This window comes from Grammomys surdaster, unplaced genomic scaffold, assembly GCF_004785775.1.
Source record: "Grammomys surdaster isolate TR1022 unplaced genomic scaffold, NIH_TR_1.0 126091, whole genome shotgun sequence".
NCBI lineage: Eukaryota > Metazoa > Chordata > Mammalia > Rodentia > Muridae > Grammomys > Grammomys surdaster.
In genome coordinates, this window is record NW_021620899.1 from 5,676,062 (window position 1) to 5,693,630 (window position 17,569).

At 37.9% G+C, this 17,569-nt stretch overlaps 1 pseudogene; it reads left to right on the forward strand.

Moving 5' to 3' along the window:
• The first annotated feature begins 14,371 nt into the window (after positions 1–14,371).
• LOC114611330 lies at positions 14,372–14,511 on the forward strand (annotated as a pseudogene).
• Positions 14,512–17,569: the final 3,058 nt, after the last annotated feature.

Genomic DNA, 17,569 nt, shown 5'->3' on the forward strand with positions numbered 1-17,569 from the left:
TTACAGGTGCTTGTTTATGTCCAATACAAAGCAGAATAGACAGCGAAGCTGTGCACAAAGTGCTTTCTGGTTTTATCCATATGACTTCCGAGGGACCCTGGTTTAGAAAATACAAATTAAATGTGTTTGAGGGGTTCAAGGAAATTGTTTACCAATGTTCCTTGACATGTCTAGATTATTTTGAAATTTCATATACTTTAAAATGCGCCACAGCTTGCTTAAATTGCATAAAAATTCTCAAATTCTCATTATATTAAGCTTTCACATTTAGAAAATAGACCTTGAAATTTAAAGAGATGCAAAGTGTTTTAAATCACGTTATGGGAACTTGTAGTTAGAATAGGCCATTCACAGTCTTTAAAAATGTAGGTAGGTAGGAAGGTGGTGAGATCTGGAAGGAGTTGAGAGAAGGAAAATACATGATCAAAACACATTGTGTAAAACATTTTAAATAAGATTTTAAAGCACTTAGGGCTGTGGAGGTGGTTAAGTACCTCAGTTTTTACTTAAAATGCTTGCTCTCAAACATGAGAACCTGAGTTCAGAACCCAGCACACACATGAAAGGCAAGGCACAATGATATGTGCCTATGATCCCAGCTCTTTGGATACAAAGACAGAGGTATCACTGGGACTGCTCGCTAGTAAGCCAGTCCAGCTGTATCAATCAGTTCTAGGTTCAATGAGTGATACTGTATGAAAAACTAAGGCTGGATGCTACAGAAGAAGAAAAAAAAAAACGAACCTGGCTTTTTCACACATGCCACACATAAGCATGTACAACTGCCCACAGGCAAAACCACAATAAGAACAAGAACATATACACACACAGTAGATATTACTTGTTGCCACTAATGAGTTGGGGCTATCAATTGCTATCAGGGTTACTCAGAATGTTCTCACTTCAACTTCCAAGCCCAAAAAGACCTCTCCTCCATATCTAATTATTTTATGTAGTACCTTACTCATCAGTGGCCTTGGGTGTTACTCACCCTTCTCTCTTTCCTGACTCATCTTCATAAAGAAGAAAGAACATGTAAAGAACTCCTTTTTTTTCCCACTTTGAATAGCACTATTTTATCCAGCAAAATGGATAGACTTGAAGAATGTTGTTTATAGCTTCCCATGATATTTTGACTGCATTAAATAATATTAGGGGTGACAGTAATACTCTCAATGCTGCATCAAGGTCAGTAAAGAGAAGACAAAGGCCTAAGTTTCTCAATCAAATCGGTAGAGCTTCCAACCATGTGGCAGTGATTTGTGTGTTCCTTACATAGTTGGGGTAAAAATTAAATGGAAAAGATCTTGTGCAGAACTCTTGGAAAATGAAATGGAGGAATGATTCCTTATTTTCTTCATCTATTAATGGTACTCCTCTGGCATAGACAACTTAACTGCAGTCTGGGAAGGGAAGGAACTGTCAATGAGTGCTCAGTCCTCTCCATGGCTTTGGGGTTTATGATGGCGAGGACATCAATGAATTCTGATCCTTTTTTGGGCACCAAAAAAGAAAAAATAAATAAATCCCCAATCAAAAGGTAACTGAGAGTTCCAAAAGCTTCTTTCTAGAATGGATTTGATACACTAACACAGAATGAATCCACAAGCACTTGTGCCAGATTCTCTGTTCAAATGATTCTGATTATAGGCAAGGTAAACTGTTTCTTCATAGCTCACATGTTAAATATTACCTACTAGATTTTGAAGACATTAGTAGGACTTTCAGAGAATCAAATTCAAATTCACACAGTTGCATACAGAAGTTGGTATTTTCTTAAGTGAAAGTCCACATGTTATGAGAAAACAAATCTTAACCCACATAGTTTCACAATAAATTCAGTTTTATAAAAATGACCCCTTTTAAAGTATAACACAAGAGTGTTTATTTTAATATTCATTTCACAACATTGCTTACCATTTGAGAATGAACCAAGTAGAAATTAAACACTTTCATGTCCAGTGAATAGAAAATAGCACAATTGTCCTGATGCTGGATTTAGAGGTCAAAGAGTCTTCTTCAAACGTTCAGTAGCTCTGTAGATGAAATTAACCTCTCTACTCACTTCTTCATCTGTGAGTTGGAGGTTAAAATAGGTCCTGTCTCAGATGGTGGTAGTGAGGAATAAATGAATTAACAAGTAAAATGCTTGGCAAATGTAAGCTTTAAAAATATTTTCTCCAAAGGTTTATAATATATTTCATCCAAAAGCTTTCTTATGAAAGAAATAAACACACATATAAAAATGCATCAAAATATGCTAATTTCAATGCATTTGCAATTCTATATGCTTATTTTTCTCTTAAAAATGAGAAAGTAAATGTTAGTAAAAATTTTACCTAGACAATCAATTAAGTGGTTTTCTTTTACAATTTGGAATGACATGTAAAATACTTCTTAGCAATTTAAATAGTATAATAAGCACCAAGTATAGAACAAAAATTCCATGTGTTAATGAGCCAGGGCTGAATTAATTCACCAAGTAGTGATCAGAGTTCCACTTTTGACTGTCTTCCTGACATTTATATTGTTGCTTATCATATGGATTTTTATTGGAAAAAATAACAAGAAATAAAAGAATAAAGGCTCTACTTTAAGAGTGCTTGTGGCTCCTGCAGAGGACCCTAGTTCCCTAGCACCCATGTAGGAATGTTCCCAACTTCCTAAAAGTGAAGCTTTGTAGGGATGTGACACCTGTTCTGGCCTCTGCAGGCATCTGTACTGGAACCATAAGATTACAAAAGTTATGGAATCTCAATAGTAACATTGGCAATGATGAGGGATATTCTTTCAGATTTCTGAAGGCAGTGCTAATTAAACAAAAGATAATTTTGTGAAGACAGAGCAATTGTTATTTGTAAAGATGTAGAAAGAAGATAATATGCTGAACTCATTATTTGGAAGCTACAGAGCCAAATAAGGGTAGATCTTGATGGACATAGTAAACTATTAAAAATAAATGGCATTTAAAGAGGATATCATTGTATTTATATGTTAGAGAACGCAAATCAAACACAGTAGCTAGAAAAACTAATTTTATGCAAGGTGGAATAAAAGAATTCATCATGAGAAGAATGCCGGAGGAATGGCCATGTGAATCAAAGAGAGATGAAGAAGGTATTGGAACATAATTCATAAGGGACTGAGGAGTTTGAGTGTCTGGGATGGAAGGCAGCTAGAGAAACTGCCCTACAGGCCCCATACACTGTGATAGTGAGCCACTGCATAGGAACCTCAGATTTGTATTTTTGAGAAATTGTCATAATTTGTTTACTAACTGGAGACAAGACAAAGTCACATGGTAATGGGGAAAATAAAAACTTCAGTTTCAGATGAATTACTTTCAAATTTTCTACAGGATGTCAAAGACTGACAAACTAGTAGGTATTGGGCTGGAATATATGTGTTTGGAGCACGGGACTTTCTTGGCATTATGTGTTTGTATGTGTGTGTGTGTGTTTGTGTGTGTGTGTGTGTGTGTGTGTGTGTGTGTGAGGGAACTGGCAATATAAGCACATAGACAATAATTAAATACATAGAAATACTGACATGCTTTTCATCAGAGAGTATATTGAATATGGTCACTAGAGGGTCAACGTAGTCTTTTTAAGATATAGAAAGGAGAAATCAGAAAAGGCCATGCTACTAGGGTGGGAAAAACTGACACCACATAAGGAAAAGCAACCCAATAAGGGAAAGAATATGTTTTAAAATATATCTGTAAAGGAAAGCATAGTTAATTGTGTTAACTGCTGCCAAGACAAGGAGAAAAAAGTTAAAACCTAATTATGGCATTAGTCAAGAAGACAATTTCTAATGAGTTTGAAAATGGCTCATTTTCTAAGAAATCTGCCAAAATTAGGAGAAAGAACTTGGTGGGTACCTGAGGAGATGTACGGAAATGAGAGAGTATTGAATATGACTTCAGACAGTTGGTGTAAGAAGTGGGGGTAGGCTTAACTAGACAGAGAAGCAAGAATCTAAGAAGGTTAGTTCAAGAAGGGTGGGGTTTCGCATATTAAAATATTGATGGGAAAGAACATGAGGAACAGGAAGGATCCAAGCTGACTCAGTTCCTGAGTGGGTGGAGGGCATAGAAAAGGGAAAAGACTGACCTTCAATCAGGGAAGGCAGTGCTTTCTCACTGTGACAGAAGAGAAAGGAGATAAATGCGTGTATCGATACAAACTCTGTTTTGGCAGCAGAATATTAGGGCAATCTCCAGCTGATGTCTCATTTCCCAGTGAAGATAACGACAGTCATCTGTTGAGGGAAAGTGAGAATGAGTGGCTTCAGGTATCAGCCGCTGAAAGACATAGCACAAAGTCCTTGTTGAACTGCATGATTCAGACGACTTCCTGTAACGTTTGATGTGAATTCACTCAGTGGATCCTCAGAACAACCCTCTGGCAAAATTGCCAAGTGTTTTCCCATTTTAGAGATGAGTACGGGGTGTGGGCCTGAACTAGTCGCTGAAAGGAAGGGAGAACAAATTGCTGATTTTCTTGAGGTGATAGGCAATAAAATCACAGGGGCACAAATCTAAAGGATGTCACTTCATGCTGGAATAATGGAAAACAAACAAACAAACAAACATTAATGAGTAGGCATAGAAGTGACGTGGAAAAAAACTATCTTTACATTGTGTTGAAATCATCTTTATGCAGAAGAAGGAGAGAGTTTGGTATGCCCAACTCCTCCTAAGATATGCATATGGTAGACTCCTAATGCATATGGTAGACTCATCGCAAACACGCAGTTTATTCTGGGTCAGGTTTCACTTTTGCTTTCTAGAGCTACTAAGTGCTTTATTATCTTGGGTTATAAATGGTTGAGTCCTCCCACACAGGTGCTGGAAACTGAACTTGGATGCTCTAAAAAAGCAGCAAGGACTCGTAACCACTGAGATAGCTCATCAGCCTCACGGCATCTAGATGTTTTTAAAATATCAAGTTAATTTATTGATGTATAGCATTGGTAAGTAAGATATTATCTTTATTTAACAGAGAAACATTTTTCCAGTTAGTTTATCCATTTATTCACTTTACATCCCGATCAAAGCCCTCCTTCCCAGTCCCACTCTCACAAGACCATCCCTTCATTCCCTGCTTTCTCTCTCCTCTGAGAAGGGGTAGCTCCCTTCCCCACTCCTATACTAACCCACCCTGGCATACCAAGTCACCGCAGGACTAGGTACATCCTCTCCAACTGAGGTCAGATAAGGCAGCCCAATTAGGGAAACAGGATACATAGACAGGAAACAAGAGTCAAGGACAGCCCCTGTTTGAGTTGTTGGGGAACCTGTGTGGAGACCAAGCTGCACTTCTGTTACACATGTACAGGGGCCACGTCCTGCCCGCGCAGGCTCCTTGATTGGTTGGTCAGTCTCTGGGAGACCCCAAGGATCCAGATTAGTTGAGTTTGTTGCTCCTTTTGTGGAGTCTTTATCACCTCCAGATCTCTCACTCCTTCCCCCAACTCTTCCACAAGAGGATCAACTCTTCCTGAGCTCTAATATTTGGCTGTGGATCTCTGCATGTGCTTCCCTCAGCTGCTTAGATGAGCCTCTCAGAATCCAGTTATGCTAGGCTCCTGTCTTAACAGATAAACTTTAAGTTAATTATAGCAGCAAATGTTCTTAACTTTCTGTGTTATAATATAATATAATATAATATAATATAATATAATATAATATAATATAATATAATATAATATAATGAAATTTAATATTATAGCTGTAGGACTATTTGATCCCATAGTTCATAGTTCATGTTTGTCCCCTATGAAAGTTCTAGAATGCTAGATTTTTTTCCTTATCTGAACTTTTGTGTAAAAGTCACCCAAATTTAATTTTTGCTTCTCCTTATTTTTCTAGAGCATGGTCTAGTTTAGAGAAAATGGGCTTTTTGAAATGTATACTTTGAACATTGAAATAAAATTAAATATGTGGAACAAAATGGTCTTCTGTGTTCCAGATCCTACCAATGGAGACTTCTGTGATGAGTTTAAAACTTGGCGGGGAGAAACTTTGTATCAGAATTTACTCTGACATGTGCAAATTGATCTGTATGGTGAATTTTTAAATTTGCTTATTGTCTATTCAAGTCAAATAAGTATATCAAGGTAGTCCAATCTATAGATTAATGCACATAAGATGGTTTTATAAATGAAAATAATAGACTATTGAAAAACTACTCAAGATAACTTGGCACTAACATAATGCCAAATAAAAAGAATGCGCTACATTGGCATAGCAAATGGCATTCAATATTTTAGTTTTTACTCTAGATTTAAAAGTGTTGAATCTGAAGAGGCTAATGAATTGAACTGTTAGTTTTCCCTTGATGTTTTCTTGTAGAAAAGTTAAAATTCACTTGAGCATAGGTAAAAACAAAGAAACAAACAAACAAACCATACGTACCTTGACTATGAGGATAGTTTTGATTTTATTTGATGTTTTAAAATCACCTGGAAGGGAATCTGGCCTAGGAAATAGTTTGATTAAGCAGGCCTGAATGTGGGTGGTGCTTTCTTACTGTAGGAGGTCCTGAACTGAACAGAAAGGAAGTGTGCTAGACACTAGCAGAGCTGCATTAACCCAGAACTCCCTTTGAATGTGTATGTAATGGGACTAACTGCTTCACATTCCTACCCTACAATAATGGACAGTAACCTGGGATTATCAACCAAAAAAACCTCTTTCTCTTTTAGGTTACTTTTGTCAGGGTCTTTTAAATCAAAACAACATGAAGTAAAATTACTAGTTATCTGAAGTATCAAAATTAATCTGAGTTTTTTAAATAGAAGATGCTTGTCAAAACAAGAATATTTGAGAAAATCACTTCCTGTTATTGCTATTGTCAAAGTCTAGTACCTTAAAAAACAATCTCTGAAAGGGATTGAAATGTGCCTTCTCCTCGGCAAAGTTAACATCCTGTCTAATTCAAACCACACTTTAAACTTCAGGATATCAAATACAGTTATTTTATTGGTATCTCTTCCCAATGCTTTTTTATGATAGAGGACTAATTGAACTAAAGAAGGAAAAAGGAAAGAGACATCAGTATGGAAAATACCAAAATATGATAGGTAGGAAGTATGGGAATTTAAGTTATTAAAGTTTAAACAGAATAAAACTTATTAAAATTAGCAGGAGATTTTAGAGTACAGGCACAATTTCTCTTGTTGATCAGACTTATGTTTCATCCAGCTCCAGGTCTTTTAAAATAAAGGCATAAGTAGGTATGCTATAATTAGAAGGTATACTTATTTTACATGAATGTTAAAGATTAGAAATACTGACCAAACCCCATTTTTATGAGACTGAGAATGTTGTGTCTAGATTTCTGAAATAATTTCTGAGATGTCCTATATCTGGAGTACAAACAGCTCTCCAAATTATTACATTACACAATCTAGATATGCACTAAAAGACTTTGTAGGTGTAATTAGGGCTCCAAGTATTAAAGTGCCCTTTCAATAAGGACATGTTGGAGCTGGGAAGATGACTCATTTGCTCTGCAGGTGTGCGGACCCAAATTTGAATCTTCAGTATCCACATAAAAGGCTAGCCATGGCTGCACATGTATGAAATCCCAGAGCTGGAGGGGTAGGGACTGCAACAGGTAGATTCTGAGGGCTCATTGGATAGTTATACCAAGAAAAAGAGTGAGCTCCTTTGATCCAGCAAGAAACCCTGGCCTATAGAAAAAAAGATGGCATATGGAATGTGGTAGAGGAAAATATAGATGTCTTTCTCTGGCCTCTGCATGGGTACAGATGGACAAATGCATTTTCCCACTCACATGCATGCACACTCTGTACACACACACACAACACACACACACACACACACACACACACACAGGGAGGGGTAGTAAATGGTAGACAATATTGATAGAGATTAAAAGTTAAAAATAATTTAGAAAGCTGAGTAGATTATGATTAGCAGGAATAATTGTGTAAGTCCTTAAAAGGGAGGAAGCTCCTTCCCATTACAAATTGGGTATGTGAAAGTATTTGATATAGAAAGATTTTCCACTGTAGGATTAAGGATAAAGAGAGCTATGTGGCAGGGAATCCTGGGAAATGAGAGTGACTGGTAGATGATAGCCATCAAGAAGATTGGAAACTCGACCTCATTTTTAGAAAGAGCTAGGCTTTGCCAAACTGAGTAAACTCTTCTCTGATTCCCTTGGTAAATCACAGATTGGCATTTATTTACCTTGAATCTAGGTCCCTTTCCAGGGACTTCAGCCAAGCTGATCTTGCACCTCTGCTCATAGAACAAGTAATAATACATGTTTGTCTTAAGCTGTCAACTTTATGACAACTTGTTATACAACGGAAGAAAAGTAACATGAATTATAAAAAAAAACATTGAAAAATCTCAATCTTTCCTGCTTGTTTTGATATTTAAAAAAAATTATGCTGAGAACAGAGTGGTGGTGATTTTCTACTCAAAACATGTTTTATTTTTCAATTCATGTGGTCACCACTTTGGAATGTGGTGAATGAATTATTTATAGACCTCGAAATGTTTGTTAAATCTTTGTATCTAGAGACCCAGGAATCCTGATCACACTAGTCTGTTTGAATTTAATAGGGTGTCTATCACCTTGATTTTTTCCACTGGCTTTAAAAATAGTTTTTCTGAAATAAAAGGTTAGACATGAATAGGAATGAATGCAGCAGACAAATCAAGATTCTGTACAAAGTCAGAGTTGTCTTCAGAAGTAAAAACAGTAGACAGGGAGGCTTAGGGAGTTGCTTGCAACATAAGAGGCATCTACTTTACCTTTATAATTGTGCTTCAGACAGGAAGTGGTAGCTATGTGTAGACTTCCTTCTCTAGATTATAGCATAAGTACTTCAAATCAAAAGCACATATCAATGGCAGACTCTTGAAGCCACTGTGATGCTTAATCTACATTGTCAACTTAACTATACTCAGAACACTTAGTATCACATGAGTCATATCTCCAGTGAGGTAATCTTCAGAGTCCCCAGGTAAATCAGAGACTGGCACTTACTTTGACTCCAAATAATCTTGTCTTCCACCCAGTAAAATGTGCCTTGTTTCCAGAGAGAAATAACTGAGGTAAAAGATCTACTGTCAATGTGAAGGCCATCATTTTACAGGCTGGGATGTAGACTACAGAGAAGTTTAGAGAAGATAAAACAGGCTGAGGTCCCTCACTCTGCTTCTCTGTTCATGGTCACAGTGGCACTTTGAAGAAGCTTCTCTACTACACAGTCTTAACACTGTCATGTTCTGTGCAAACTCTTTCTAAACCATGAACAAAACTAAATCTTCCTCTCCAGTGTTTATGACAGGTACTCTCTTCCTAATGACAAGAAAAATAACTAATACAGCCTCTGTGAAAATCTATTAACTTTGTAAAGATAAATTCTTGATGCTCTTGTGTTCTATCAAAATTGTCTCTCCTATGTGGTTCTTTCTTTCTTTTTTTTTTCCTTTCTGCTTTCTATCACATGACTGTGTTTCTCAGTGATTCCTGATAAAGAGACAACTCTAAGGAGGGAATCAAGGAACGAAATGCAAGCCACTTCAGGTTGAGAACAAAAACTAAGCAAACAAAACAACAAAACACTTTCTGTCTTAAGGCAGAGGAAAGTAAGTCAGTAAATAAATAAACCTCATCAGCCCATTTATTGACTTGTTAAACTCAACAGGTTTGAAGTTCAATAATCTGCACATGGCAGAAATGTACTGATTTTAAATTAGGATCTTTTATAACTCCAGAGTAAATGAGTCTCAAGGGAACTCAAGAAGCTGAGAATACAGTTATACATATATGATTAATTTTTATTTCAGTATAAGAGCCAATACCTGCATAGGGAAAAGGTGTATCCAATAAAAAAGCTACAACCTTTCTCTGAGTCTTTAATTGCTCCTAGAGTGAGTAGTGACTGACATGTATAAGAGAAGTTTATTAGTGATGTGCTTCCAGTGTTTGTTGGTAATAACGGCAGCCACTGCCTAGAGTTGTAGTGTCAGAAGGGAGCAGCTGTTCAATATAAATTATCGCACAACTAGACAATGAGAAACAGTCTTATAAGTTAGCTTGGTGAGAATTCAGAGAACCATTCAAAACCTAATTTCCTGCCAAGTCCTGCATGGACATGGTAGAGATGAAATGACATGGTTCCAGCCCCTGGAACAATGCTGTCAGGATGTGGGCCCCCACCAGTGTGGACAGTTGCTGTGTGTGTGAGGCTTCTTTGTATGTACAAAATTTGTATTTTACTTCATATTCCTCCTTCAGGAAATATTCTCCCTGCCAAGGGTAATGACTTCATGATACTCAGAGACAGCAGGAGTTCAGAAGGTAAGGGTATATCTAATGTCTCAACAAAACGGTAGAATGCTGTGACCTTCCAGATAGACCTTAAGGCTATGGGAAAGAATGCTGAAAATATGAGTTCAAAATTATATAAATTAAATTTTTCTTTTTTTCAATGGATATTTTATTTATCTACATTTCAGATGTCATCTCCTTTCCCCATTACCCCTCCCTAACCCCCAAAACCCATCACTCCTCCTCCTTTCTGCTTTTATACCATCTTAATTACATGCAAGTATTAAGGTTAGGTCTAGGTTGAGGAACTAGCAATAAAATAGATGCAATTAGTCAAGGAACAAGCAAGACAATAAACACAAATAGTCAAAGAACAAGCAAGACAATAAACAAAATTATGTGAACACTCCCATGATCACAGTTTCTAAGGGCTTATCAGGATGATCAAAATATCTGAGCCAACTTCCCTGTTCTAGCCCAAAGTCATTTTCATGTCTGAAGCCTACTTCTTTGTTCTAGCCTAAGATTTAGATTCCTTCCTGAAATTACTTCTTTGTTCTAGCCTAATGTCAGATTCCGGCCTGAAGCCCACTTCTTTGTCCTTGGACAATGTCATATTCCTGCCAATCAGCTCATTTCCTTGTCCTTAGCCCATGTCAGATTCTTGCCAAGCAGCCCCAAAAGCTCTCTGCCTCTCCCCTTTTTATATTTTATAAACAAGATTGAGCCTGCTTTAGGTCATTCTGATAAGAATGCCTTCCTTAATAATTCTAACACTTCTCTGGATGTTTTATCTTTGCATAGTGAGCTTATTAATTTAAAGAATACTGCTCTGCTGAGCATTGATCAGGTAGATACTGCTGGTTAAAATTACCCACGGCCTGAAGTCAGTATTTCTATTTTGGTCAAGCTTCAAGAATGTCATATATATATCTTGATCATGCTAGCACTTTCTGTTCTGGGAATAATTTTATTCCTGCCCATTGTGTTAAAGCTTGTTGTTAACAACATCAACATGTTTGCAGCCAAAGTACATGGTTTGAACCTGAAAATGAACCCCCACACAGAATTATTAAATTAGCAGGCTGGCAATACAAGTCTGAGTAAGATTCTGCGCAGAGCCTTACCAACCTAAGACAGAAGTTCATTGCTTTTGATAATACATATTTCATGCTGGGTAAGGGAGGCATTCTTGTCAGAATGACCTAAGACAGGCTCAGTCTTGTTTATGAAATAAATTCTTAGCTATGCAAAATATAAGGAAAAATAAAAATTGCATATGGAGCTTCACAGATCTAAAGGAACAGAGGCAACTGCACTATGAAATAGCTTTCAAAAAGATACTAAGAAAGGGGATAAAGAGATTTAGGGAATGATGATTACAGGACAAGTTCTTGCCCAGGGAAGTTTTACTGTTTATGCTGGTCACATTGGGCCACAGTTAATAGGCAGCAAATAATGAATGCTGGTACTTTGCTTATTTTCAACATTTTCTCCAATTCCACATGTTACATCTCATCCAGTCTTGCTACCCAGATTCAGGATAGATCTTCTGTGATCAGTTAAAACACAGTAGTAGAAAAACCCAGAAATTTTCTTCCATGATGAATCTTAGTCTAGTCAAGCTGACAATGACTTTTAACTACCATAGGCAGCTAAGAGAAAACATTTTTTTTAAATGTTTGGTGACACACAACCAATCCACAGATCATTTCATCTGTTTCTGGGGAAAAACATGTTCTGAACAACTAAAATATGATAGCCTTCAAAATTATAAACTAAGCCCTCTGGCTTCTAAAGACTTATTTATTAAGTGATTCAAGAGTTATTTGTATTATAGAAGGCTTAATGTATATTAGGCATGATTATGATGCAAAAAAAGGACTCAGTTCAGAAATAAACATTTCTGTCGACTTTTGCTCATATTGCACTGAATGAATGTAGACAAATGCCAAATAATATGCATTAAGAAGAAACCTACACTGGGAAAAAAAGATATGTAAGCTGGGTAAGGCATATGATTTCTAATAATGAAAGTTGGGCACATCTAATTAATTATGTGACATGCGCTGAAAACAAACTAAACAAAGAACAACAACAAAAAACAGGTGAAAGAGTAATCCATGTGGATATATAGAGGCAAAGTACTTCATATATAAGGAAGTACATATGCAAACAACCTATGGTTTATTTACATAAATACGAATGTTATGCTCAAGGAAAAATAGGCATGCAGAAATTGCTGACATAGTTTGGATTCAGGAGAGGAGAAATAACAGAAGGTCCAGGGGACATTACATATGAATGTAAGTATTTGAGCTTTCAACTTGAATATGATGAGTTTTTATCTTGAAAAAGAACAGCGGAGGCTTATTAATCAAAAGGTAGAATAAGCAAATTTGCTTTAAAAGACTGTACTTGTGTAGAGGTAACACTTCTAAGGGTAGAGGTAAAGAGTAATATGAAAATGCAATCTGATGATGATGGTTTATACTAAAGTCATAAATAGCAGAAAGGGGGATACAGTCACACCCTGAATATATTTTGAAGCTTAGGTCAAATTTGAGATGGATTAATATGAGAAATAAGAAGAAGAAGTCAAGAACTATGCCATGATTTTTTGGTGTAAACAACTAGAAGAATGAAGTCACTATGGTCTTAGTGGAGAAGAGTACAATTACACTTTGCATAAACACTTGAAAGTTCAGTTTGAACAGCATAACATGCATTTAGATACATGTAGGTGGAGTACCAAGTAGGCAGTTAGAAATAAAAGACTGTGATTTGGGAAAATGTCTGAACAGAGGGTATAATTTTTAGAGTTGTGAGCCAATAAATGAGATCACTAAATGAAGGAATGTGGATTTAACAAAAGACCGGTGAACAACCTAAGTGTTTCTTTTTTCGCCATATTTTAAAAAATTGGAAAAAGTAAAAAAATCTTCATTTAAGTTCTCAAATACAACCTCTTGCATGTTGATAAATCAATCAAACCAAAGACAACGCAACCCAATTGCGTTACTTTGGGAATGGAATAGTAGTGACTATATCAGTTTATTTTTCTTTTTTCTGTGACAAAGTATTCAACAAAAGCTACTTACAGAAGGGATGGCCTATTTGGCTTGAGGTGTCAGAGTAGATTCATCATGGCAGAGAAGGTATGAAAACAGTACTGTGAGGCAACTGTTCACATTAAATACACATCCAGGAAGAAGAAAGAGATGAAGGCTGGGGTTCTTTTCACTTACTACTTTTTCCTGGATGCCAGGTCATGAAAGAAGCTACCCATGTGAGGCTTTTCACATCAGTTAAACCTGATTGGAAAGATGTTCATAGACACAGAGAATTTTGTCCCTTAGATCTCATCAAATTGACATCAAAAGTTACAATCCAAGGTTCACTCTTGTCATCAAACACCCAAATCAATCACTTTTCAATGGTAACTTTCCACTTAGAGTCTCCAAATTCTCATGTTCATTTTATATTGCAAAATGCACTTAGTGTCTAAAACCCTTCAAAATCTTACAGTTTGAAACTGTTCATAAGTGTGTGTGCAGACTGTCTTCTGAGATCTCAAGCAAACCCAAAACATATTAGTTATATACTTACAATATTTCATTCTACAGAGTGAGTATCACCATGTTAAATGGGAGGAAAAAGGACATTGCAAGAAAAGAGTGGACCAAAGCAAGACCTGACCCGTGAGAGCAAGCACTAAGCCTGGTATCTCTGTACTTTATCAGGGGCTTTTGATGATATCTTGGCTTTAAGAACTTTTTTAGCCCATCTACACTTCTTTGACTTTTGATGTATACAACTCTCTCTGGATAAGTTCATGTTATCTTTTCTCAATGAATATACCATGATTTTGGCTTCTTTAACATATTAGAGTTGCTTTAACTTTATAGTTTCATGCATTGACTTGTCAGGGTCATCCTGAAGGAAATATGGTTCTAATACATACAGCCTGATCTCAGCAGCTCTCTGGAAAGTCAGATAAAGCTTCTGTGACCTCTACACTTTTGAATTTTACTTGTTAAACCAAATTTCCTGCCTCTTGAAGCATTGTAATTGTGATTGTGTGTCACATGTGTGTCAGTGGGTGGCAGATGGGAGAGAGGATATGTCTATACTCAATACACTCAATGTTCTCACCTACACACATCTCTATGATTTACAGTCTAACATTTCCTAAAAAAAAAAAAAAGCATGAGACCACCACCACTCAGGCACCAGAGGGCCTGGACATGGAATTAGCCCGAGACAACCACCACTCCAGTGTTAGGTATGCAAAGAAGATGGAGACAAGAAGAGAGAAGATCCCGCTTGGAACCACAAGCCCCAGGCAGGAGATATGGAAGAGAGGGAGAAACAGAAGGGTATGGGTACAATAAAGAGAAGCAGAATTGGAGACTCAAGGGTAATGAGGAACAACCTGATATGAGTAGCTGGTGACGTCACATGAGACCATGGTGGCACTTGTAATACTCTGATGGTTCACCCCCACTGTGCTCTGAAGAACGTTAATTACCCTGTCCCTTCTGGAGGGACAAGTGTTCCAGGACCTTTCCAAAGTTCCTGAGCTGGCCTCTTCACAATGCAGCAGAAATGGTTTGTTACTACCAAAGGCCAAATGAATGTCCTTGCTTTGGGCAGCCAAAGGGGAACTATTGATGTCTGAAGGCTATGCAGAACTTGGCCCACCCTTCTTCTGGGCATCTTGGGAAAGCTATCCCCAGATATGTGAGAAAAGAAGAGTTGACCCTGCCCATAGCCAGACACAGTACTCAGGAGAGCAGGCTCTGTACATTGTAGGAGTTGGAGATTATCTGCCTGGAAAATGTGAGTGTGAGAGAACTGGCTTTACCACTCATTTTCCTGTGGTGGCAAGGAAGAGAGATAAATATCCTCTTATCCCCTTGTCTTTCACAACCTTGGGGAGGCTGGAGACTTAGCCCTGGGGTCTTCAGGAGAGCTAGCTGTCTTTGCCCTTTTTCAGCTTCAGCATTGGGAAGAGCAGGCCCTGCTCTTGGGCAGCACAGTAGAGCTGGCTTTAGATGTAGGTGTTGTGAATGAGCAAGCCTAGAAGGTGTGAGTGTGGAAAAGTTGACCCTGCCTCGCCTGGCCTAAGGCAGTGTCCCTGACTCATGCCCCTTGCCACTTAGAGCAGGTGGGAGAGGTGGTAGTAGGGTCATGAGAGGAGAAGAGTAAATCCTGCCCCCAACCTGGATATGGGGTTTGTAGGTGAGGCAGCCCCAAAGGCACCAGAGCATGGGAGCCGGCGGGCTGACCAGCCCCGATACCTCTCAGTCCCAGATACAGGCCTTTCAATCAGTCCACCCCAACATTTATCACATCAGTGAACTGTTGGAGTACGTGAAGGAAGTTAATTCTACAGATCCAAAGCTACAGGATCTCCATGACACAGGGCAATAACAAGGTATCCGAGGAGTCCCCGTATTGACAGAGTAGCTGAAGTCAGAAGTCTCATTCCAGATCATGAGTCATTGCAATGAATATTTGCAAGCAAAGAAGTGTGAACAAAAGGGAATACCATGGGACACACTGGGATACACTACAGCTTTTTTTCTTTGTTGGGGGGGAGTTGTAAGGGTGGAGGGCAGGTGTGAGGAAGGTGGAGATGAGTTGGATTGGGGTGCATGGTGTAAAGTTTGAAAAGAACCAATAAAAATTTGAAAATCTTAAAACAACAACAACAACTAGCAATACTCTGATCCTACAAGATTAAGGTGTACTCTGCCTGGTCTCTTCCTCAGTAGCTAATATATACCTTGGTGGCTGGACTGTGGAAAGCACTTGTTAAGCCATTACTTTCCAACAGAGAAGCCCTTCATCAGCAGTCTCAGGGCAGTCTCTTCTTTCAAATGAATTTACAGTTTTACAGCATGAAATTTATTTTTCTTCAGATTTTATGTTAGCCTTTATTAAACAATTTTGGACACACACACACACACACACAAACTGTAACCACTTGATGTATGAATTCTACCCTCATAAAGCCTTTTATAAAAATCTCAGTACAAAGAGGGAGCTTTTTCCTTTCTCGTAACAGTACCAGAGCCTCAATATTATACTGCATTGAAGTGTCCTCTACAAAACATTACCTTTGAATTCAGCTTCATTCATATTTTTAGGACACGAAGAGAAAGCAGTCAGATTTTTTTCTAGGCCTCTACCACAGATCCTAATAAAGTTTCTGTTGTCCTGTCACACTTCACTAACAGGCCTGTAACTGTCTTGACTCCATTGAGCATTCTGGGGTTTCCCACACCTCCAATATTGTCCTATGACTCCTTCCAACAAAGTTCTAGACTTTTCTATCCTGTAAGGCAGAGTTCCCTACATTCTTCTCATACCCACCTTTAAAGGCCTGTAGCTCACATGTCCAGTTTTATCACAGCAAGGAACACAGAGTCAAAATTATGTTTTTATGTTAGTTACTTCTCTGGTTGCTGAGATAAAATACCTGACATAGCAACTAAGGAAGGGAAAATTTGTCTTGTCTCACTGTTTGCAAATGTAATCTATCGTGGTGGAAAAAACATGGGACATGCTGACTGGTCACATGACATCCACAGTCAAGAAGATGAGAGGGATGACTGCTGTCATTCTACTTTTTCTCTTCTTTTTGTTCATTCCAGGACCATAAGCCACAGAAGGATGGCACCTGCATTCAGAGTACATCTCATCTCAGTAACCTGTCTTGAAACATTTCCTACACAGACACAAACTTTTGCCTTTTGGATGATCCCTAGTCATGTCAAACTGATAATCAAAATGAACTATCACAGTGACTGGTTAGGGGTAGTGTTTCTGTAAGTTTCAGACAGTACAAGACCTATTCTAGATCCTTAGCTAAACCACTATGACCAAAAGATGCTCCCGTCATTGGCTTCCACATGGACATAATGAAATCTCTAGCTTTCATATTGTTTGGGATAGCTAGCCTGGTTCTAATTTTATTCTTACGTATACTTTAACTGCCTCAAAACATGTCCAGATTTCTAAGAGAAGAGCCTGATTTTCAGTCACCACTTTATCCCAGGACATAGATCTTAAGGAATAAGTTGCAATCTGCCATAGAATGTCTTTCTTGGCTTAGACTTCATGGCTGAGAGTAAGGTAAGTAGATATTGCATCAACACACACACACACACACACACACACACACACACACACAGAGAGAGAGAGAGAGAGAGAGAGAGAGAGAGAGAGAGAGAGAGAGA